Here is a 24,437-nt window from a genome sequence, read left to right as displayed (position 1 = left end):
GAATCCTAGGATGGAGAGGACACTTCGCCTTCCTCCATACCTCACCACCACGTTGTTATGTATGGCTCCTGAACAATAACCAGGGATTACAGTGGCAAGAACTGCAAGCCTCAGACTTTTTTTCAGAAGTCTCTGGGAAAACCCAAAGACAACGGTGTGGGGGAAAAAATACAAGGACACCAGAAGAAATTTTAGCCTCTAACACCTTAGCTTCAGCAGATGGTAAATATAACTTTACTTCTACACAGATAAACATAGAACCTCACGCTAAAGGCATATTTACCTCAGTTCCTTTTACCCGGTACATCATGTTCAGCTTTAAAAAAAAAAAAAAAAAAAAAAAAAAAAAAAAAAAAAAACAAGGCATACTAAAAGGCAAAAACCCACAGCTTGAAGACACAGAGCAAGCATCGGAGCCAGGCTCAATATGGCAGAAATTTTAGAAGTATCAGATCGGGAACTTAAAATAACTATGATCACCATGCCAAGGGCTCTAATGGAAAAAGTGGACAACTCGTACATTACCCACCTGCAAGAACGGATGGATAATGTAACAGAGAGATGGAAACTCTAAGAATCCGAAGAAAGTGGCTAGAAATAAAAAACATTAAAGAAATAAATAATGCCTTTGATGGGCTCATCAGTAGATTGGACACAGTTGAGAAAAGAATCTGTGAGCTTGAAGATATGTCACTAGAAATCCCCCAAACTGAAAAGCAAAGAGAAAAAAGAATGAAACAGAACAGAGTATCTAAGAACTGTAGAACAATTGTAAAACTGTAATCATACTTGTAATGGGGATACAAAAGGACAAGAAAGAAGGAATATATGGAGTAATAATACCTGAGAATTTTCCAAAATTAAATGACACCAAACTACAACCAGGAAGCTCAAAGAATAGTAAGCAGACAAATGCCAGAAAAATCTACGCTTAGGCATATCATATCCAAACTGCAGAAAAATCAAAGACACAGAAAATCTTGAATTAAAAGAAGCCAGGTGGGGGAATACACCTTAGTTATCTAAAACGAAGGTAAGATTTTCATGAGACTTCTCTGCAAAAACCTACCAACTAGAGTTGTGTCCAGCAGAATATACTTTAAAAAGAAAGAAAGAAAGAAAGAAAGAAAGAAAGAAAGAAAGAAAGAAAGAAAGAAAGAAAGAAAGAAAGGATAAACAAAAACTGAGGGGTGATGTCACCAGTAGATCTGCCTGTCAAGAAATGTTCAAAGTTTTTCAGAGAGAAAGGAAATTGATATAGGTTAGAAACTAAGATCCACATGAAGAAAGGAAGAGCATTAGAGGGATCCCTGGGTGGCGCAGCGGTTTAGCGCCTGCCTTTGGCCCAGGGCGCAATCCTGGAGACCCAGGATCAAATCCCACGTCAGGCTCCCGGTGCATGGAGCCTGCTTCTCCCTCTGCCTGTGTCTCTGCCTCTCTCTCTCTCACTGTGTGCCAATCATAAATAAATAAAAATTTTTTTTTAAAAAAAAAAGGAAGAGCATTAGATAAGGAAAAAATGGACTTCTCAATTCACATTTTGGTGCCAAGTTCATACCTGGATCCCCAGGCCCATGCTGAATGATATAGACATGGAGCATGATGGCTCTGTTGGCTTAAAAAAAGAAAGAAGACTTGCTTTCGTGACCCACAGCTGCAGCCTCCACATTTAAAGATACTGCAATGGACATAGCAAGTTCTCTGGCTCATAGAAGGGAGAAATCTACTCCAAAGACTCTGGGCAAAATTTGTAAATAAGAAGTAAAAATATGATGAGAGCAATATCCCCCTTAGCTTTATAGAGGTTTATAATGTACCTTATTGTGTCTAATGCCACACAATATTTCCCTACAGTGTTAAAGAAAAACCAATTTGGAAGGAAAAAAAAAAAAAAGAACCGGATCTGGACAGTAGTAGTTAAAGTAGTTAGAATAGGTTTTATTCAGAAACTATTGCAGTAGGGAAGAAAGAAGCCTCCACAGAGAACAGGACCCCATCCCCAGGACAGTACAAAATGGGGATTTATAGCCAAAGAGCAGGGTCATGGTCAAGGGATGGAAAATTACTGAGAAAACCTCAGAAATAGAAAGATTCTAGTTAAACAAACCTGACAGGATTCTTGGCAGAAGGCAGGACAGGGTAGTCAGATGCTGTGCAAGGGAAAACCCAGTCTTTCCACTCATGAGTCTTTCTCCTGTGAGTCTGTCTCCCTTACTACTCACACAAAACACTTCACTTCCGGTCACCCAATGTGTGGGTTTTTTCCCTACATGAAGCAATTCTCTATCACACCAGATGGATATGATACTACAATTCAATTCAATTCTAACATTATCTGTCTAGAGCTAGCATCAGGTTCCACAGGTCAAGGGCTCAGTGCCACAAAGCAGCACCCTCCCCTCCTCCCTTTTCAGACGGCAATCTAGGTCCAGGTTACCACCTGTGCTTCTGACTGATCAGCTCTAGAGTGGAAGTTCCAACAACCCCCTCCTTAGGTTCAATTTATTTGCTAGAGTGGCTCACAGAGCTCAGGAAACACTTGCATTTTTACCACTTCATTGAAAGATGTGATAAAGAATACATGAATAGTTAGATGAAGAGATACACTGGGTGAGGTCTGGGAGGGTACTGAGCACAGGAGTTTGTCGCCATGGAGTTGGGGTGCATCACCCTCCCAGGGTGGATGTGTTCATCCATGTGGAAACTCTCTAAAACCCCATACTATTGGGATTTTTATAGAGGCTTCCTCATGTAGGCATGACAGATCATTAACACCACTTCCAGCCCCTTTCCCCTCTCTGGAGGATTGGTGTGTGTGTGTGTGTAGCTGAATATTCCAAGCTCTAATCATGGCTTGGTCTTTCTGATGACAGTCTCCAATCCAGGAGTCATCCAGAGTTCCCTCATTAGAACAAGACTTTCCTACCACCCAGGAAATTCCAGGGGATTTAGGGGCCCTGTGTCAGGAGCTCAGGTTAAAGACCAAATATTAGAACAAGAGTTGCTCCTAGTGCTCTGAACCCTTCAGAAATTACAAGGGTTTCAGGAGCCTATGTCAGAAACTGGGGGCAGCAACCGATACATATATTCTATTTTCTCAGATACCAAAGCAGGAGAGATGAAGAATATTATCAGATATTGAGGGTGAAGAGTTCTCTCTAAACTGACTTGGCAAGATTCTTGCTACAACTGCGTGGTACAGACAGACGAGAACAGACTGCAGGGTCCAGGCCTAGAGAATGACTAAAGTTAATCAAGGAGAGTCATTACCAATAGCTATTGTAAAGACAGTTAAATTGTGATATCATTTTGACACTGATCATCCACAGTTTCAAGAAAAAAGGAATTGAATTATTTTAAGGCTCGACATCCTGGCTTTCTTTAAACACCAAAAATTATTACAGATTTCCAAACTAGACATGAAAAGGTCACCAAAGCATCCTTCAGGTTTTAACTTTTAGTAAGGTAAATATCAACCACTATAAGCCACATAAGCATAAAGGCCTTTGGGGGTGTCCCCCCCCTTTATTAAGAGTAAAGGGTTCCTGGGCAGCCCTGGTGGCTGAACGGTTTAGCACCGCCTTCAGTCCAGGGCGTGATCCTGGAGACCTGGGATCGAGTCCCATGTCGGGCTCCCTGCATGGAGCCTGCTTCTCCCTCTGCCTTGTGTCTCTGCCTCTCTCTCTCTCTCTCTCTCTCTCTCTCTCTCTCTCTTTCTCTGTCTCTCTCATGAGTAAATAATCTTTAAAAAAAAAAAAGAGAGAGAGAGTAAAGGGTTCCTGAGACCCAAGTGAGAAAACCATTGTGAATTATCCTTAATGTTAACAGGTCTATTTCTTATACTGACTTCAAGAGCCATCAGGAGAGAATCCTAAGCACCTCTCTGCATAAGCCCTACATCTTTTTGGTTCTTTTAGGCCAGGGACCTGGTGTTTGGTGAGCCGAGGGACTTTTGACCACAATTAACTTTTTCCCCCTTTGTTCTCTTATTTGTTTCTTTCCTCTCATCTTTATGTAGTTTGTTAGTACTGTTAGGGGGCAATTGTAGGTAGTATTGCTAGCAGTAAATCACTGAGCTGCAGGACCCGGCAGCCATCCCGGCAACCAGGAGACTCACGTTGACAACTACCAGCCCCTCGAGACTACCAGCCAGGGGCGCCTTTGCCAAGGTGAGGTTGGTCTGGCACAGCCTGAGCGGGTCAGAGGCGTCCATGAAGGTCATTAACAAGAGTCAGCAGAGCTCCTCCAGCCTCCATAGACTATTCCTTGAAGTCCAGAGCGTGAAGGCCCTGAATCACCACCCTCGAGTCATGAAACTACATGAGGTGATGGACACCATGGAAATGCTCCACCTGGTTGGTCACAGAGTACGCTATAGGCACTTGCTTACCCACTGGACCACACGTGTGTGAAAGGAGGAGCCCCTAGGCAGATTCTGTCAGATGGTGTCCACTGTGTAGTACCATCACCAGAGGGTATCGTCCACAGGGACCTAAAGCCAGAGAACCTACTTTTGGAGGCTGACCTGAACATCAAGGTTGCAGACTTTGCCTTTAGCAATGAGTTCACTGTCGGCCATAAGCTGAACACCTTCTGTGGTAGCCCCCCCTCATGCCTACGTACAACAGTCTCGCAGTGGATGTGTGGAGCCTGGAACCATCCTCTATACAATGACTGTCCAGTGAGCAGCAGGTCCCTGGCCTTTATAGGACTTCAGGGAGATGTGGCAGTGGGTACTGAGCAGAATATACCACATTCCCCTTTATATGTCTGTGGAGTGTGAAAACCTACTAGAGAAATTCCTGACCCTCAATCCCAGGGAGAGAAGTGCTTTGAAGGAACCATGAAGGACCCACAGATGAACGTGGTCCATGAAGAGGAACTAAAGCCTTACATTGAGCCACTTCCTGACTACAAGGACCCCCAGCAGAACTGAGGTGACATTACCCATGGGCCACGGGTGGGACAAGATCCAGAACCTGTTGATGAGCTGGAATTATGATGAAGTTATAGCCAACTACCTGATCCTAGGCTGCAAGAGCCCCAAGGAGAAGGGGTAAACCACTGCTGTGACGCTCCTGCCTTCAGCTGATCCTACCAACAGCTGTTGTCCTTCCCCATCCTATATGCTTCAGCCTAGGGTCTCTGCCAATGCAAAGAAATGCAGTTTTGTTGAGCCTGTCATCCGCCCCCCCTCCCCCCACCTTGTTGTGTCTCGTAACTCAGAAAGTCAGCAGCTTGGGGAGGACTGGGAATCAGTCGAAGGCCAGCAGCCCAGCCAAAGGGCCTGCCAGTCTCCCACCAGGCCTGGAGACAAGGACCAGCCCATTCCCCAGCACAGGCCCTCATGTGGGCCTGGGGCTGCCCTGCCACCCAAAGCCTCAGTAGCAGTGGTAGAGCCCCATATGGAACCAGCTGCCCCCTACCCTGGGTTTATCCTACATTGGAAACTCCTCTGTGCTGGATGACCTGGTGATGGGAGCCCAGCCTTTCCTTTTGGCAAGAGCCAGGGCTGACATGGGAGCTGTTGGGAGCTTCTTCAACTTCCTACTCAGACAGACACCCATGTTTCAGGCTGCCTAGAAAGAACTTGTGCGGCCCTTAAAACACAGTGAGGGCAGCCTGGGTGGCTCAGCAGTTTAGCGCCGCCTTCAGCCCAGGGAGTGATCCTGGAGACCAGGGATCGAGTACCCGTGTTGGACTCCCTGCACAGAGCCTGCTTCTCCCTCTGCCCATGTCTCTGCCTCTCTGTTTCTCTCTCATTAATAAATAAAATCTTAAAAAAAAAAAAACCCACAGTGAAGCCAATGAAAGCTCACATGGTTGATAGCCAAGGTAGGGATAAAACCAAAGACTGCTTTTAAAAGAGGGAGCAATGTGCTCGCATATACTAAAAGAGCAAGAAGATCCTGAGTTCCACAGAGCCCAGTGACAGGTGTGGGAGCCAGGACAGGGCTGAGGCGACAGCTGCAGGGGTGGGAGTGGTGCAAGGAGCTTACAGCACATGTGCAGGGACACCTAGAATGAGGACTGCGTGCAGTCTAGCAAGTGCAGACTGCCAAGGTGCTCTGCATGGGATTCAAATCAAGGGAGTACCTGCACTTCTACAGCTTTCAAAAGCACTGAATCCAAAATGCTGGTGAGCTTAAAGGATGGCTGGGAGCCACCAAGGAGATAAAAGGAGAGGCTGGCCCTTTGTCCCAACCTGGATGAATCTTCAGAGGCTGGACTGTTGTCCTGGGGCACTTCTCCTCTCCTGCTCTTCTCCCTCTTCCTCCATGTTTATCAGGGAGGGGAGATACTGCTGCAGAAATAAACACAAAAAAACACATTTAATGAGGAAGCATTTAACATCTAATTTCTGAGTCACTTTTAATTTTCTTCAAAGATCGTATTTATTCATTTATTTATGAGAGAGAGAGAGAGAGAGAGAGAAGAGGTGGAGATATAGGCAGAGGGAGAAGCAGGCTCCTCAGGAAGCCCTATGCAGGATTCAATCCCAGGACTCCGTGATCATGCCCTGAGATGAAGGTAGATGCTCAACCACTGAGCCACCCAGGTGTCTCCGCTGAGTCACTTTTAAAGCTGGATTGTGGGAGGTGATTATTGATTTGACTGGTTCTCATTGATGTTTGTCTTACAGAACACAGGGTTGTCATTCCCTTGAGCAGGTTTGATAATAGTGATATTAACATCAACAAATAACAGTAGCATTTACTAGTGGCCACAGACGCTCTAGACCATTTCAATTCCTTTTAGGTACAAGTGCCTATTTAACAGACTAGTAAATGAATGTTGAGTGGGGTTAAGCGCTTTGTACAATCACGGAGCAGGTGAGTGGCAAAGCTTGTGTCAGGAGCTTGTGCTTTGAGCCCCAGCTCTGTGGCCTCCCGTGGCTCCAGCCTGGGGCCTCTGTAGTCCTGGTTTTGACACCCTTTCAAGGTTGTTACACTGGGTCTCTGAATTAATGGATGATTCAGTAATATAAGAGATGAGACAACCAACCACTTGGGTAGTAATCTTCAGAGCTCTGTGAATTAACCTGTCTGCAGTCCCCTAAATCCTTCTTTGCATAAGTAGGACACAGTTCTGAGTATACACTCTACCTCAAAAATGTAAGGAAGAGGGATCCCTGGGTGGCGCAGCGGTTTGGCACCTGCCTTTGGCCCAGGGCGCGATCCTGGAGACCGGGGATCGAATCCCACGTCGGGCTCCCGGTGCATGGAGCCTGCTTCTCCCTCTGCCTGTGTTTCTGCCTCTCTCTCTCTCACTGTGTGCCTATCATAAATAAATAAAAAATTTTTAAAAAATGTAAGGAAGAAAGATGAAGCTGCTTAGAGTGCTGGAAACACGGTTTCTAGATCTTGAGGGACAGTGCCTTATAGGTCCTTTAGCAATGAAGTGCCCCCCCGCCCCCCCCCCATGTTAGAGCCTGATCCAGATCTTTTTTTTTTTTTTTTTTTTTAAATTTTTTTAGCCTGATCCAGATCTAAACGGATCTAGGGTGGTGCCCAGCAGGGTGGCCTTAACTCTCTTCTACCTCATGTTGAAATCTTAGGAGCTAGAGAGCAGATGAAGAGTGATGGCTTTCAGATGAACTCTCATGTATTTATTTTTAAAGATTTTATTTACTTAAGAGAGAGAGAGAGAGAGAATGCATGTGCGAGCCAGTTGAGGGGAGGGGCAAAGGGAACAGGAAAAGGAGAAGGAGAATCAGGTTCTCCTTTGAGCAGGGGGCCCAATGCCAGGCTGGATCCCAACACCTTGGGATCATAACCTGACCTGAAAGCAGATGCTTAATCAACTGAGCCATCCAGGTGCCCCAAACTCTTGTGTATTTAAAATTCACTTACTAGAGTCAAGAGCCCCTTTTCCTATCCCAATCCTTTTTATTCATGTACAAATTAATTAGAACTTGCCTGAACTGCTCACTCACCCCAGAACTGCTGGGTCACATCTCTGCCCTGGGGGATCTGCCACAGTGTGTTCTGGGCCTCTATCCTCTCAGGCACAGGGAACAGACTTCTCATTTATGGTCAGATTTGAGCCTTTTCCAGAGTCACTCTGCTTCCAGAGTCACAGTGGTGAGGCCACTGAAGAGCTTTGGAAGGGTCCTTGATTGAAAATTTGATGGCAATTCTTTTTTTGGCACATCCTCTAGGTCAAGGTACAACCCTCTGGCATGGGCCTTTGTGATTATCAGAGTGCCTGGGACATACCAGTGGTCCACAAATAGTGCTTTTCCTCTTTATTGGAAGGGAGTTACAAGGAAAGAATTGCAGGGAAATTTTGGAAGACAGAGACAGACAACTAGGTATAACTGATGCAAGGGTCAGGAATGTTTTGCGGACAAGGCAGATTTGGAGCTGAGGCCCACCAGAACTGCTGGGACACTGAGTCCTCGTGTGAGATGGGTCACATATTCTTCTGAGGACTGCCATTTTTCCCCCCACTGCAGCTGCTGTGTCAGTTTCCAAGCTGTCTGCTGTTGGGAGGGCCTCAGCTTGTACACAACACAGATCCATTGGTGGTGGTCGCCTGGAGCCCTGGCTGGAAAGGATCTGGAAGTCAAGGTCAGGCTCAGCAGAGGGGAGTCCTGCTTGTCAGGCACCCATAAGAGTTACAGTTCCTAGAACTGCCTTCACTGTTGCTCCCACTTGTAATGAGATGATGTTAAAGGACTCCAAGACTGAGGATCCCTGGGTGGCCCAGTGGTTTTAGCACCTGCCTTTGGCCCAAGGCATAATCCTGGAGACCCGGGATCGAGTTCCACATCGAGCTCCCTGCATGGAGCCTGTTGCTCCCCCTGTGTCTCTGCCTCTCTCTGTGTCTCTCATGAATAAATAGATAATTAATTAAAAAAAAAAAACGAGGAAAAGTTTCTTGTTGCTTTCAAATACAATCAGCAGACCATCAATCACACTAGTCACTCTGCAAATCTTTGGAGTGTTGGCAAGATGTATAATATATGATGCTGCTGGTCTACAAGAGGCCACTGCCACTGCACAAAAAGCAATTATATGCTAACGGCCGCATTATTTTTTAATTTAATTTTTAAAGTATGATGTGGAGAACAAAGGCAAAAGAAATCTAGAAAAAAATTAAATCTCCTTACAACTTGCAGCCTATTGACAAGCCTTTGAGATAGGCAGAGCGACCTTCCTCTAAGAACTCAGTTCAATACTTGGCTAGAAGCAAAACATAATCTTAGCTTAACATTAGCCCAATCTCCAGGATCTTCTAAGTCTTCTTAACACATAAAAATTCCTTTGGAGACAGCCCAGGTGGCTCAGCGGTTTAGCGCTGCCTTCAGCCTGGGGCCTGATCCTGGAGACCCAGGATTGAGTCCTATGTCGGACTCCCTGCATGGAGCCTGCTTCTCCCTCTGCCTGTGTCTCGCCTCTCTCTTTCTCTCTGTCTCTCATGAATAAATAAAATCTTTAAAAAATTTTCCTTTGGAAACTTCCTTTATTTTTACCCTCACCCCCACCAAGATATATGTCAGCAATCATCCTCCAAGCATATAGCCCACTGATATACATCTGATGGGTCTCATGACAAAAGTTTTACTAGACAGTAGTAAATGCTCTTTTCCTAATAACAGCTAACCCCTCAAGGTCCTGGAAACCTGGCTTCCAAATACCTTAGAGACTCAAGCTACCCCATAACCCCCTCCCAACTTACAAGTATATAATCGGCCACTCCTCACCATCCCAGTGCAGTTCTGCTCAAGGGCTCTGTCCCCTGTGCTTTAATAAAGTCACCCCCCTTTAAAAAAAAAGATTTCATTTATTTATTCATGAGAGGCAGAGAGAGGGAGAGAGAGAGAGAGGCAGAGATATAGGCAGAGGGAGAAGCAGGTTCCATGCAAGGAGCCCGATGTGGGACTCGATCCCAGTACTCCAGGATCACATCCTGAGCCAAAGGCAGACGCTTAACCACTGAGCCACCCAGGGATCCCAATAAAGCCACTCTTTTTGCATCAAAGATGCCTCAAGAATTCTTTCTTGACCGTTCACTCTGAACCCCAACATTTTCACATCAAGCAAATTCTATTCCCAACATGGGGCTTGAACTCACGACCCTCAAGAATTGCAAGCTGTAGTGACTAAGCCAGCAGACACTGAAAAATTGTTAGGATTTTTTGATGGACTTGCTATACCTTACAATTTTTTTCTATTTAAAATAATAGGAGGGCACCTGGGTGGCTCAGTTGGTTAAGCGTCTGCCTTCGGCTTGGGTCATGATCTGGGGTCCTGGGATCAAGTCCCATGTCCGACTTAGCAGGGAGTCTGCTTCTCCCTCTGACTCTCCCTTTGTGCTCTCCCTCTCTCAAATAAAATAAATTAAAAATCAATAAATAGGGATGCCTGGGTGGCTCAGCGGTTGAGCGTTTGCCTTCTGGCTCAGGCTGTGATCCTGGTGTACGGGGATGGAGTCCCGCATTAGGCTCCGTGCATGGAGCCTGCTGCCTGTGTCTCTGCCTCTCTGTGTGTCTCTCATGAATAAATAAATGAAATCTTAAAAAAATAAAATAAAATAAATAAATAGTGGGAACTAAGGTCTCCTTAGAGTTTCTTCTAAGAGAAAGTCTTGACATTTCAGGCATAGACTATCAATCTAACAATAACCAGTGGCATATAACTTTGTAGCTTTGTCTTAGTTTTAAGTTTTTGATTACCTACCTTGGAAATTACTTAACTTCATTTCTTCCAATTCTTGTAGAATTGCTGCTCCAGAAAGTAGGACCATGGATATTTTGCTCTTTTGCATCCTCCCTGCACAAAATTGGAACTGTGCATAAGTGAGTTCAAGACTGTGTGTAGGTACTTAGTAATTGAGAGCTAGCTAATCAGAAAAAATAAATGGACAAAATGACTTAGGAAAAACATCACTATCACCCCCGAAGGCAACAAATTGTTTATTTTGTGGTTCTGAAGGAATATTTAAAAAGGGATATGTAAAAGGGGTTCCAAAGGAGCCAGACTGTAGAAATTGTTATGCTATCTTCCTTCATAAACTTCCCTGACGTTTTGGGAAGGACCAAAGGGAACTTGTAGTCCTGCCGGCCTGTGTGAATGAGGCCAAGAGGGCCACTATTGGGAACCCTGTCAACCAGCCCCTGCGGGGAGTTAGAGTCATAGCTTGGGTGTGGTCCCCCAAGGGTATTAGGAGGTCACTGACCTGCCCGCCTGTGTTTCCCATCTGTACCATGCAGCTTGGGGCCTCTCCACTGTCATGTTTCTCCTTTGCACAACACCGCACTGTGCAGTCCCTCTAAGAGGCCTGATGAAGTGTGGACTGTTCAGCCAGCCCAGGGGTGCAAGAGTTGCTCTGCGGCCACACCGCCAACAGCCCATGGGGATGATTTGGGCAGCCCCCAAGGACAGAAGTGACGGCGGGAAAGGTGGCTTTAAAAAGGCAAGCTGCAGGTTTCCAGGTACCGGTATTTCCGTTGCAGCCGGTGAGTTTACGTTTCAAATAACGGCTTAGGAGCTTCCGCGCGGATTCCAAGCGACCACACCAACCGCCAAGTCCGCGCGGGCCGCTAGCTCCACCCCCAAGCCAGGTGGCCTCAACCTGCGCGGCCCGGCGGCACTGCGCATGTCCGAGGGGGCGTGGCTCGGAGGCCTCGACGAGAAGAGGCGGGGAGCGAGGCGGTGGGAAGGGCGGGGCGTGCTGAGCCCCGAGGCCCGGCTGTATCCAAGGCCCGCTCGCCGCAGGCTGTCAGATGTGCGCTGCGGCACTTGCTCGAATAGAAACCCGGCTTTGGCCACAAGTCGCGCCATGGGCAATTCGTGAAGATGCACTCTTACGATTACAGCGCCAGCCAGGAGGTCAGGGGCCGGCTGGGCGGTGTTTCTGGGAGCGGGGCTCGGAGGACGTCGGCGCTCCGCCCCGGGTGCTCGGGGGCGGGGCTAGGGGCGGGGCTTATCTCCCGGGCATGCTGGGAACTGTAGTCTCTTAGTCGTTCCCAGCCTGGGGCTTACAGGGCGGCAGAACTACAACTCCAAGGATGTGCTGGGCGCTGGGTGCTCACCGTGGTTCAGCATCTTCTTCTTTTTTTTTTTTTAAACGATTTTATTTATTTATTCATGAGAGAGACACACACACACACAGAGAGAGAGAGAGGCAGAGACACAGGCAGAGGGAGAAGCAGGCTCCATGCAGGGAGCCCAACGTGGGACTCGATCCCGGGTTTCCAGGATCACGCCCCGGGCTGAAGCCGGCGCTAAACCGCTGAGCCACCCGGGCTGCCCTGTTCAGCATCTTCTGTTTAGATTTTGTGGCTCTGACACTTTGGGTATCCCAGTCCCATTCTTATCTGCTGCACTGATTGCTTTTTTGTTTCCTAGGAGCCATTTGGTTGTTTCTGTATCTTGCAGTGTTTTTAGGGATTCCACCCTCATTACATAAATCAATATGTGCAATAAATAGAATAGCTACCTACTTGTATCTCTCACGTTTGTCCTCTCCAATGGAGCTGTGAAGAATCCTAGTTACTTTTAGCTCCTCATTCTCATGCGGTCACTTACAAAGCTGAGCATCTCTTCTTTGGTCTCATTGATTTTTTTTTTTCATCTATTTTGAAATATATTCTGCTGATAACATGGCCACTGGCTGGCATTTTTACATATTTAACATCTCTGTGAAGGAGGCCTGTGGTCCCCATTTTGCAGGTGAGGAAACTGAGGCTAAGAAGGGTTGAGTAGCTTCCTAAACTTCACACGATCTCTTAGCACATTTTGAATCTTAACGTGGAACTCTGTCTCTCAGGTGTATACACTCTGTGAAAGAAGATGAGTGTTTACAGAATTTTGGCACAAGGTGCTGAAAGCAAATGATTTTAATTTGAATATAGTTTTGTACAACTTCTTTCTATCTTACTTCAACCACCCAGATTCATGTAACTCTCAAAAATGCATTGGGTAGTTTCAGGGATTCACAAAACCTTTTCTTTTTTTTTTTTTTTTTTTTTTAATTTTTATTTATTTACTTATGATAGTCACAGAGAGAGAGAGAGGCAGAGACACAGGCAGAGGGAGAAGCAGGCTCCATGCACCGGGAGCCCGATATGGGATTCGATCCCGGGTCTCCAGGATCACGCCCTGGGCCAAAGGCAGGCGCCAAACCGCTGCGCCACCCAGGGATCCCAACCTTTTCTTTTTTTAAACAACATTTGCATGGCTTTCATGGTGTTTTAAGTGAAGAATCGATGATGATGTTGAAAAAAAATGATGATGATGTTAAACTTTGCCAATTATCAAGTACAGAAATACCAGCCAACTTACTACTGAGCAGGTGGAGAGATCTACAGTGCCTGGTGCTGCTGATCAGTGAGCTCTGGGAAGGTGAGAGGTGTCCTGCAGTGCTGGCAGCTCCTCCACTGGCTGGGCACTGTCTTCAGTAAAACTGGCCTGTGTATATGTGAGCACCTGGATCTTGTTAGGGCTCTGGATGGCTTCTTGTATTGTTTTTTTAAGATTTTATTTATTCATTCATGACACACACACACACACACACACACACACACAGAGGCAGAGACACAAGCAGAGGGAGAAGCAGGCTCCACACACGGAGCCCAACGCAGGACTCGATCCCGGGTCTCCAGGATCACACCCCGGGCTGAAGGCAGCACTAAACCGCTAAGCCACTGGGGCTGCCCCGGGTTCTTGTTTTTAATAATAGTTTAATAGTTTGAAAGTGATAGTATAAGTGTATTTTCTTTCCTTTGTTTAAGTGTGCCTGTGTGTGACAGACATAATGAGCCTAATAATTTCATATGAACCCATGGTTGTTCTCAACTAAGGACAGTGGTGGAAAAAAAACAATTTGTGTATAATCACTGGCTTCATACTTCATACAGAGAAGACATATTTCCTATTGGAACAGCTGGTGAGAACTCTTTTGCCTTTTATATCTTGTTTGTCTGTTCTAATGTGATATTTTAGGGGCAATGCTAATGGTGCAAATTGCAGGGCTCCCATTTTTTCCTTGTTTGGGCTTAAGATGTAACATTTTTATCTTTTTAAAAAAATTATTATTATTCATGAGAGAGAGAGACAGGCAGAGGGAGAAGCAGGCTCCATGTAGGGAGCCCGACGTGGGACTCAATCCTCGTTCTACAGGATCAGGCCCTGGGCTGATGGCGGTGCCAAACTGTTGAGTTACCCAGGCTGCCCACATTTTTATCTTAAATGGCAAAAGTATCTTTGTTGATGAAAAAATTCTATTGCCAAATACCTGTACTTTAGGAAAAAAGCAGAGCTCAAATATACTTATTGAAAACAAACTGCTTGCTTTTCTTGTTCTGTTCCCCCAGATCTTTTTTTCCAAAAGAGAATTTTCCTTCTTTTTTTTTTTTTTAAGATTTATTTATTTATTCCTGAGAGACCCAAAGAGAGAGAGGCAGAGACACAGGCAGGGGGCAAAGCAGGCTCCCCGCAGAGAGGCCGATGTGGGACTGGATCCTGGATCCTGGGATCACTCCCTGAGCCAAAGGCAGATGCTCAACCGCTGAGCCACCCAGGTGCTCTCCCCCCAACATCATTTTTGTGCACTTAAGTATCACTTAAGAAAATGGCAATATTCTATGGAAAAATCATGGTAGGTTTTAAATATTAGAGTCCTGCAGAATATTTCATTTTGAAATGAGGTGGCGAAAAATGTTGATCATCTCTGAATCCAAAGAGTGTCTAAGATTTGTTCCAGCTTCAACAGTCTATGAATTGCTGGGCATTAGCAATAAGCCATGTATTGTATAAGTAGTAATTTTTTTTCTTTTTAGGAGGTACTATATAAATGAAATATGTAACTATGTTTAATATCGGGAAACTCAAATTTCATATTGAAAATTCTGTTCATTGAACAGAATCCTATTTAGCAAGCATGCATTCTTAATCTTCACTTTAAAAACGTCTAAGATTTAAGTCTTGAGGGCTTTCCTTTTAAACCCAACATAATTTTTCACATGCATCAGTTTAGGACTTTGGTTTCCTTCAGTAAGAAGTTCAGAGGAGCACCTGGCTGGCTCAGTGAGTGGAGTATGAAACTTGATAATCGGGGTTATGAATTCAAGTCCCATGCTGTGTGTAGAGATTACCTAAAAATTAAAAAAAAAAAAACTTAAAAAAAATGATTATTCTCTCCTTTTCAGCTGCTGTTTTGGTAAGCCAAAGTTACACTGTGGTTCAAGGCTTTGCAGACAGCCCTGTTTCACAGAGAGAAAATGAACACAGTTTTTGAAAAGGAGAGCATTGATAAAACTGTGGTTTTTAAAAAGATTTTTATTTATTTATTCATGAGAGACACACAGAGAGAAGCAGAGACATAGGCAGAGGGAGAAGCAGGCTCTCTACCTTGATCCAGGACCCCGGGATCATGACCTGAGCCAAAGGCAGATGCTCAACCACTGGCCACCCAGGTGCCCCATGATTTTTTTTATATAACCAGGACTATTGGCTTCAGAAAGCTGTTGGGGAAGATGATGACTATTCACCATAAAAAAATACAAAATTTAAATTATGTTTATGTTTATGGTTTTTCAGATTTTTTTTAGTGGTAAAAGGGCAGGATGTTCCTTCAGGCTTGTATGATGATGACATTTCTTAGGTCAGCATCTGTTAGGATCTGCTCTGGATGTGGGCCCATCCTGTGACTTCAATGGAGCCTGCCATCAGGTGATAGCTCATAGTTAATTTCTCTCTCTCCATATGAATACAGACTGTGTGTTACTACCTGGTAAAGTGGGCCAAGATGGCTAAGAACCAGAGATAATGGGACCATCAGGCAGGATGTGTGCTGTTACTCAGATATAGGACTACAATCTTTTCAGATTGTAATAAAAAGAAATCCTTATATCATCCTTACCAGTGTCAATCCCTGCTTTAATTATGAACCTCACAATTCTTGCATGTGAAATGGTTTAATAACCTCTTGGGTTTGTTAAGTGATTAAATGAGCTATTAGTAAAACGGCAATAAATTGAAGCTCCAGGTACATTATTCATTAAAATGTCAGAGCCTTTTGATGCAGTGTCCAGCATTTTGTATGACAAAACAGGCTTTATGTGGAACTTAGGGTCAGTAGGTGTGGCCTGCATCCTCTCAACACAAATCAGGTGTACATTACATTACCAGATACAAGGACAGGCAGGTTTAGCTTCATAGTCCAAAGACTCCCAGGACCCCTGTACTGAAGGACAGTCCTAGCCTGGCTCTTCCCGTAAGATGAGGTGTCTCACTCCTATTTTCTCTGACCTCACAGCTTCCACTGGCATTGTTTCTCCTATAACTTCATCCCCTCTCTCTGCTCACAGAGTAACAGAAGCATTTTTCAATGAATTCAAGTCTTTCCAATTCTTCAAAACTGGATAAAAATTATTTTAGGGTGAGGAGGCTGTGAGGGGAGGGTGAGAGGATGAGAGAGAATCTTAAGCAGTCTCCACACCCAGCTCAGAGCCTGATGCAGGGCTCCTTCTCACAGTCCTGAGACCATGACCTGAATTGAAACCAAAGAGTCAGATGCTTAATTGAGCCACCCAGTGGCCCCTGGCCACAATTTTCTAAATTTTACTCTACCTATTATATTCCTTTTCAATATACTTCCCAAATTAAGGAAACAATACTTCCTATAGATTACTTCCAGTTTCGGAACAAAGATTACTTATAAAGGGGCAAAAATGGGTGGTTTGGAACAAGGATGAAGAGAAGTATTTATTTTTTAGAGTTTTATCAAATATTCAACTGTATTCTAAGAAAACAAAATTAAAATCAGAAAAATAAAAAAGCAAAACTGACTCCCTACTGTCCCTTACTGTACACATTCATACAAATGTTGGAAAGAAACTGATTTTCCCATCAGTCCCTGACATGGTGCAATCATCACAGAAACATGGGAAGATGACCATAGCTCAGAGCCTCGAGCACCTTCCAGATGCACTTAGATTCTGTACTTGATCCAAGTGGAGACACCTTCCTATCTATTGGAAACAAGTTTTCAATTCAGGAGAAAGACAAAGGTCCTATTGACCTGTTTGTCACAAGATATTTCATGGATAGAGGTAGAACTACAGATGAATTGAAAAGAAACATCCCAGGGACAAAGCCTCTATCAGCTTAGTCTGTCACCACCCTCAGGAAGCTCAGTCTCATCTTTTCTCCCACTCACTGAGCCCATATAGTGGCATCTCTGTTACTGTTACTGACCTCTCTTCCCATAAGTGACTTTCCCTAGTCCAGGCTTTTCTTGTCCTTGTTAACGCCCTCAGAAGCCACGTAGGCTTCTGAGACTCTTCTGCCTCATTAACCCCAGGTTTGTGCACTAGAAAAGGTGTGTGGGAAAGTATTTTTTAAAAAGATTTTATTTATTTATTCATGAGAGAGAGAGAGAGAGAGAGGCAGAGGGAGAAGCAGGCTCCCTACAAGAAACCCAATGTGGGACTCGATCCCAGATCCTGGGATCACTCCCTGGGCTAAAGGCAGATGCTCAACTGCTGAGCCACCCAGGCGTCCCGGGAAAGTATTTTTGAGCAGAGATTTTTCAAATGCCCTCTGGGACAAGCCAGCTGAACCCTACTTTACAGGGAGAGACTTGGAGCAGGTGATAGCAATCATCTGAGGGCTTTAAGCTTCAGGGTCAAGCCCATAACTTGACAGTGAAGCAGATCTCTGACACTGAATGAGCCCATTTAATGTTATGTATGAGGAAACTGAACCCAGAGAGATCAGCTGACTGGTGTCATCACATAGCCTGTTCATGACCTTGCACCCAGAAGTAAAGTGCCCTTCACATTCCATTATCTTCTGTGTTTATCTTCTTCAACACCTTTATCTGCTAAAATCAGATTTGGAGGAAAACTGGCAAAGCTCCGGTGTGGAGCAGTGGTTCTCAAACTTTTTTGCACATTAAAGTCACTTAAAATAATTTTAATGTCTGGCTGCATACAAGTGATGAATTAAATCACAACTTCTGGGCTGAGTTCCAGGCGACTAAGAGTACCTAAACCAATGCAAGTAACTTGACTTGTCTGTGCCTGTCAGGTTGAGGGGAGTGGGGAAGGGTGGGAGGTGACAAGTGGTCTGGATGGTCCAGTCCCTTCTGGTGTCCTATGGGTCTAAGATTCTGGTAGGTGAAAGCAGTGGGGCAGGGGGATTGCTTAGGTCTACTGGGATTTAGGACTGTTTTCAAGTGCGGCCTCCATCTACCACATAATTTTGTTGGTCTACAAATTGTTTCTGTATTCAGAGCAGCTGGACCAGTCCACCAAGCTCTCTCAATGTTACCATTTAGAAATAAACACTCTCACTGCTTGGCAACAGGGGAAGGACTGACTATGTTCCAGGACACTCCTCCCTGTACTCTGGGGAATATTCTGACAGTGTCTCTGAAGATGGAGACAAATGTCTGCTTTGGTTAAGAATAAGTCATTGGGGGCAGCCCTGGTGGCGCAGCGGTTTAGTGCCACCTGCAGCCCAGGGCATGATCCTGGAGACCTGGGATCGAGTCCCACGTCAGGCTCCCTGCATGGAGCCTGCCTCTCCCTCTGCCTGTGTCTCTGCCTCTCTCTCTCTCTGCATCTCTATGAATAAATAAATAAAATCTTAAAAAAAAAAAAGAATAAGTCATTGGATGATTTGAACTTAGGTTTAAAAGTTACTGGTTTGGTAAAGTAGAAAACTGTAGTATTTAAAATTTAAAAGCCAATTTTATGATTTTAGAGCCAAATATACTTAGATTGACTGATAAATTGTTCAATGCAGACACTGGTAAGAATAAAAGCTAAAGGCTAAAGAGCTTTAACATTAATTTCTATTTTCCCAAACTTTACATTCATTAAAGTTTACAATTAGGGCCTATCTATCTCTATATATTCATATATAGATATTCATATATAGATATATATATTCATATATAGCTATATATAGCTATATATATAGATATATATAGCTATATATATAGATATATATAGCTATATATATAGCTGTATATAGATATATATAGCTTTGAGATGTGTGTCACTATTTGGTAGGTGCCAATTCTCGTGCAGCACCCATACTTTCTTGCCTTTGGAGAAGTTGTTAACATTTGTTCATACTAGCGTACGTAAGGAAATAAAGTCTGGGTGGGTTAGGGCCTCTGCAATGTGGCCAAAGAAGAAAGCGAGTTGGCTAAGAGGGCTCACCCCTGGCTCTCTGGGCTTCTGTTTGGGCATCTGGGACCCTAATTCATTCTTGACCAAGTTATAGGGGATCTAGAGATCAGCCCTAGCCAGATGCCCTCCAAGCAGTTCTCTCAACTTACATCAGGCATGGATTACCCTCAGAGATCTTCAAAGTTCTAGGTTCACCTGATTTCTTTAGTTTTCCTAGGCATCATATCAAGGATGTCACAAACTAAATCAGTCTACCAAAAGATTTTGTAAAGTGATTATATATTTCTATGTCTGCCACAGTCTTCTACCTTCTCAGTCCCTGAGATAGCTGTTTTTGGTGAGAAAATATTTTATTTATTTATTATTTTTATTTTTATTTTTTTTATTTATTATTTTTAAAAAGATTTTTATTCATTTATTCATGAGACACACACAGAGAGGCAGAGACACAGGCAGAGGGAGAAGCAGGCTCCAAGCAGGGAGCCCGACGTGGGACTTGATCCCAGGACCTCAGGATCACGCCTTGAGCCAAAGGCAGACATTCAACCACTGAGCCACCTAGGCGTCCCAGTGAGAAAATATTTTAAAGAATGGTTATATATTGTTTTACAATATACAATTTTATATATGGATTATAGTTATGTTATTAATCTCATTTTGTAGAGCAATTATATACATATATATTTTTGAGAGAGAGCGAGAGAGAAAGAGAGCTCAAGTACACAAGGGGGGAAGAAGGGCAAAGGGAGAAAGATTCTTAGATAGGCTCCACACCCAGCTCAGAGCCTAATGTGAGGCTCGATCCCATGACCCTGAGATCATGATCTGAGCCTAAGAGTGGGATGCTTAATCAAATGAGCCACCCAGGCACTCTGATTATATATTATTATAATATTATAGACTTTGCTACGGGCCTTCTAAGAGGTCAGCTTCTGCCTACAGGGCAGCTTCACCCATAGATAGGCCCTTCTTGGGACTGCTGAAGCCAAAGGAAAAGTGCTGTGCAATAATGGCCCAGTTGCAAAAATTGTCAACTGCGATGGCCATAGATGACTCAGAGACTTCCACAGGCTGCACCACAGTTCACCTTCAGCCTCTAATCAATCCTCCTTTCACCCTTCCCTGCCACTGAGGACGATAGTTAATTCATATACTGCTTGCCAAAATCAATCTCAACATCTGTTTCTGGAGAAACTAACTCAAGACAGATGGGAGTGGGAAGGAAGGCAATTTAGAGAGGGATTTTGGAACTAGCTTGTTCCCTGCTTGGCTGGCAATGAGAACCTCTTCATGGAATAGGTGGAGCACTCATGCACCAGATACAGCTGGCAGTCTAAGCATTAAAACTCTCACAGGTGATGAGATGGTAATTGCTAGTTACCACTGAAGCAACCAGAGATGCTTTGTGTAGCAAGAAAGCTGAGACCCAGACCCAGGACGAATTAGAGTGGCCAAATTCTACGTAAGGGTAATAAGCCACCCCTAGGAGATCTGTTAGGCTATGCGGTCTGTGTGTGTGTGTGTGTGTGTGTGTGTGTGTGTGTGTGTGTGTGTGTGAAAGAGAGAGACCCTAAAACTTGCTATAGGGACTTCAGGTGGACACCCCCAAACTTTCAACGGGATTCCTCTGAGCCTGTGGAAATGGCCCACCCCATCTCTATTTTTTTTTAAGATTTTATTTATTTGGGGATCCCTGGGTGGCTCAGTGGTTTAGCACCTGCCTTTGGCCCAGGGTGTGATCCTGGAGTCCCGGGATCGAGTCCCGCATCAGGCTCCCTGCATGGAGCCTGCTTCTCCCTCTGCCTGTGTCTCTGCCTCTCTGTGTGTGTGTGTGTGTGTGTCATGAATAAATAAATAAAATCTTTTTTTTAAAGATTTTAAAAATTTTAAAGATTTTATTTATTTATTCATGAGACACACACAGAGAGATAGGCAGAGACATAGGCAGAGACATAGGCAGAAGGAGAGGAGCAGGCTGCTCGCATGGAGCCCAATGTGGAACTCGATCCTTGCACCCCGGGATCATGCCCTGAGCCAAAGGCAGATGCTCAACCCCTGAGCCACCCAGGCATCCCCACCCCATCCCTATTAAGAACAAATGCTGTCTCTCCTTTCTCTTCCTATCTCTCCTTTCTCTTCCTACAACTAGAACGATTGCTCTAGCTCTTTTTTCTTCTCAAGTCCCACCCTTTGAGCTACCAGTTCGTAAGAGAAATTGGTTGCCCTAAATAAGCCAGCAAAGGGCACTGGATTCAGAGGAGCAGAAGTAGTCAGTTTCCTTTAGAGCTGTAAAGTGCAGCTGGCTGTCTCCCTTTCCAGGTAAAGACAGCAGCTCCGACCGACTGTCACTGCCGGCTTTCCCAGTGTCAAGGTGATGGGGGAACAGAGCTAGCTGAGGAGAAAGCACAAGCCTGGGGCAGCATACTGATAAGTCCTTGAAACAGGCAAAGGAACATTCCTTTACCAACTTAACTGCCTCAATGTTAATACTTTGCTAAGGGCAAAAGGCAATCCTGGTCCGACCCCCAGGATCCTATAAGTCTACTTTAACATATAAAAATTTCTTTAGAGGGATCCCTGGGTGGCGCAGCGGTTTGGCGCCTGCCTTTGGCCCAGGGCGCTATCCTGGAGACCCGGGATCGAGCCCCACGTCGGGCTCCCGGTGCATGGAGCCTGCTGCTCCCTCTGCCTATGTCTCTGCCTCTCTCTCTCTCTCTCTCTCTCTCTCTGTGACTATCATAAAAAAAAAAATTTCTTTAGAAATTTCCTTGTTCTCTACCCCCAAAGATTCATGTTGTCAATCATCCCCCAAGCACATGGCCCACCTATATACATCTGAAGGGTCTCATGACACAGGTTTTATTAGACAGTAATAAGTGACCTTTTCCCAACAATAGCTAGCCCCCTCAAGGTCCTGGAAACCTTGCTTCCAAAATACCTTGGAGAGAACGCTATCCTCAAACACCTCCCAACTGCCAGGTGTATATAAGCAGCCACCCCTCACAGGCCCTGGGGCAGCAGCTCTTCCTGCCCATGGGTCCTGTCCCCTGTGCTTTAATAAAACCACCATTTTGCACCAAAGACATCTCAAGAATTCTTTCTTGGTCGTCGGCTCCAGACCTCACTCCACTAAACCTCACCTATATTCTAAAACTTCATCGAGGGGAGCTGCCGGACCCTTGCTAATTCAGATTTTCCCATTCCAGGCTCTTCCCTACTATCTCCAGCCCTTCACTTTGGAACATGTTCAAGAAGTTTGATGAAAAAGAAAATGTGTCCAACTGCATCCATTTGAAAACCTCAATTATGAAGAACCAGTTGATAGAGCAATTTCCAGATAAGGAACCATGGCCTCATCCTGTCAAAACAGTGCAGTGCCATGAACATATAGACATCCTTACAGTGAATGGATAGTTACTATTCTTTAGACAAAGAGAAGGACCTTTTTTATCCAGCCCTAAGGTTACTTCACAAATATCCTTTTATTCTGTCACACCAGTAGGTTGATAAAGGAGCCATCAAATTTGTACTCAGTAGAGCAAATATCATGTGTCTAGGCTTAACTTCTCCTGGAGCCAAGCTTTACCCTACTGCAGTAGATGTGATTGCTGCAATCATGGCAGAAGGAAAACAGCATGCTCTGTGTATTAGAGTCATGAAGATGGCTACAGAAGATATTGAGAAAGTCAACAAAGGAATTAGCATTGAAAATATCCATTATTTAAATGGTGGTCTGTGGCATATGAAAACATATAAATGAGCCTCAAAAATATACACTTGGGCAAAATATGGAATAGTACTTTATCTGTGTTATTGTCTGTGTGTGACAGCATGAAGACAGTACTTCTGTGCTTATGCTGAATAAATTCAATGGGTGCTAAAAAAGAAAAAAAGAAGAAGCATTTGTTATCACCTTGCTTGGAGACAATGCAGACATCTTCTCTGCAAGACAGCATCACTTCCTGTAAGATCTGTACCTGTCTCCTCTCCTAGCCATCAGGCTATAACTCCCCCAGAAAAGCTGCATGATCCAGATGGGAAAAGACATGTAAGACTGAATTCTCAGGGTACTTGACCCATGGTCAGACCATAAAGATGGGCAGCTCTCCTGAAATACAAGATTTAACACCCTGGCAAATGTCCCAGGAGATAGTGTGACCTCGATACTGGGATGGCTTCTAGAAGCGTGGAGAAAGTTATGGCCCAGGCTAAGTTTTTTTTTTTTTTTTTTTAACATTTATTTATTTATTTATTTATTTATTTATTTATTTATTTATTTAAGAGAGAGAGAGAGGCAGAAACACGGGCCGAGGGAGAAGCAGGCTCCATGCTGAGAGCCTGATGTGGGACTCAGTCCTGGGACTCGATCCTGGGACTCGATCCTGGGGACTCCATCCCGGGACTCCAGGATCAAGCCCTGTGCCAAAGGCAGGCGCTAAACCGCTGAGCCACCCAGGGATCCCCAGCCCAGGCTAAGTTATGCTAAAATGCCAGAATGGCTGACTTTGGAGGGGGTGGGGCAAGATACCATATGGAGCTGTGGCACTTGCCAGAGCAAGGATCACAATGCAGGCCCCTGGGGTTCTGGAACAAGGCGGTGCTGTCCACAGTAGAGGGGTATGTGTCTTTATAAAGCTCCTGGAATTCTTACTGGGCTCTTGTAGAGACAGAACACTGGTCCATGGGAAACCAAATGGCCACACACTGGAAATGTTCATCATGAGCTGAGTTTTATGAAATCCACCAAGGCTTAAAGGCCAGGCAGGGCCAGTGCCATATGCACTGCTGAAATCAGACACAAACATCAGAGGGCACAGATGAGCTGCATGAGAAAGTGGTCCAGAAACCCATGTCATCCACCACCGCTGCACCAACACTATTTCAGCACACCTATGGCCAAATGACAGATTCCCTATGACCAAGTTTGGCTGTGTGGGGATGTGCAAGCTGAAATCTGACAGCAACTTCACTGGAGTCTCACCTAGCAGTGGGTCAAAAAGACAGCGGTGAAGGAAAACACCCCCAAATGGGGAATATGCCTGGTCATCCATCTGGTGTAGAAAGAGACATGGATCAAGGTTAGATTTCATACTGACCTATAGCAGTGGGGAATGACTTTGCTGGCTGGTGAGAGGCCTGCAAGATTGAGGATGAGGAGGTGCAAGGTGGAAGTATATGGATGGATGACTGGGAAAATGCAGATTGCTGTGTCATGTTCATGCCCACCAGAGAGCATCCAGGACAGAAGAGGAACTAAACAACTAAGACAGCTGATGCTGGTCAG

At 44.8% G+C, this 24,437-nt stretch overlaps 1 non-coding gene and 1 pseudogene across 1 annotated transcript; one reads left to right on the top strand and one right to left on the bottom strand.

Annotated features, from left to right (window-relative positions):
• Positions 1 to 4,591: 4,591 nt before the first annotated feature.
• On the bottom strand, positions 4,592 to 4,706 carry MIR8801 (microRNA mir-8801). The gene is given in 1 exon segment (NR_128741.1): positions 4,592 to 4,706. It is a non-coding gene; the product is annotated as a microRNA mir-8801 (primary transcript).
• Positions 4,707 to 11,602: 6,896 nt separating this feature from the next.
• Positions 11,603 to 23,434, top strand: LOC102155705 (annotated as a pseudogene).
• Positions 23,435 to 24,437: the final 1,003 nt, after the last annotated feature.

This window comes from Canis lupus, chromosome 20 (genome assembly GCF_011100685.1).
Source record: "Canis lupus familiaris isolate Mischka breed German Shepherd chromosome 20, alternate assembly UU_Cfam_GSD_1.0, whole genome shotgun sequence".
NCBI lineage: Eukaryota > Metazoa > Chordata > Mammalia > Carnivora > Canidae > Canis > Canis lupus.
The sequence above is the reverse complement of the archived record's forward strand: the minus strand, read 5'-3'. Positions and strand labels throughout refer to the sequence as shown.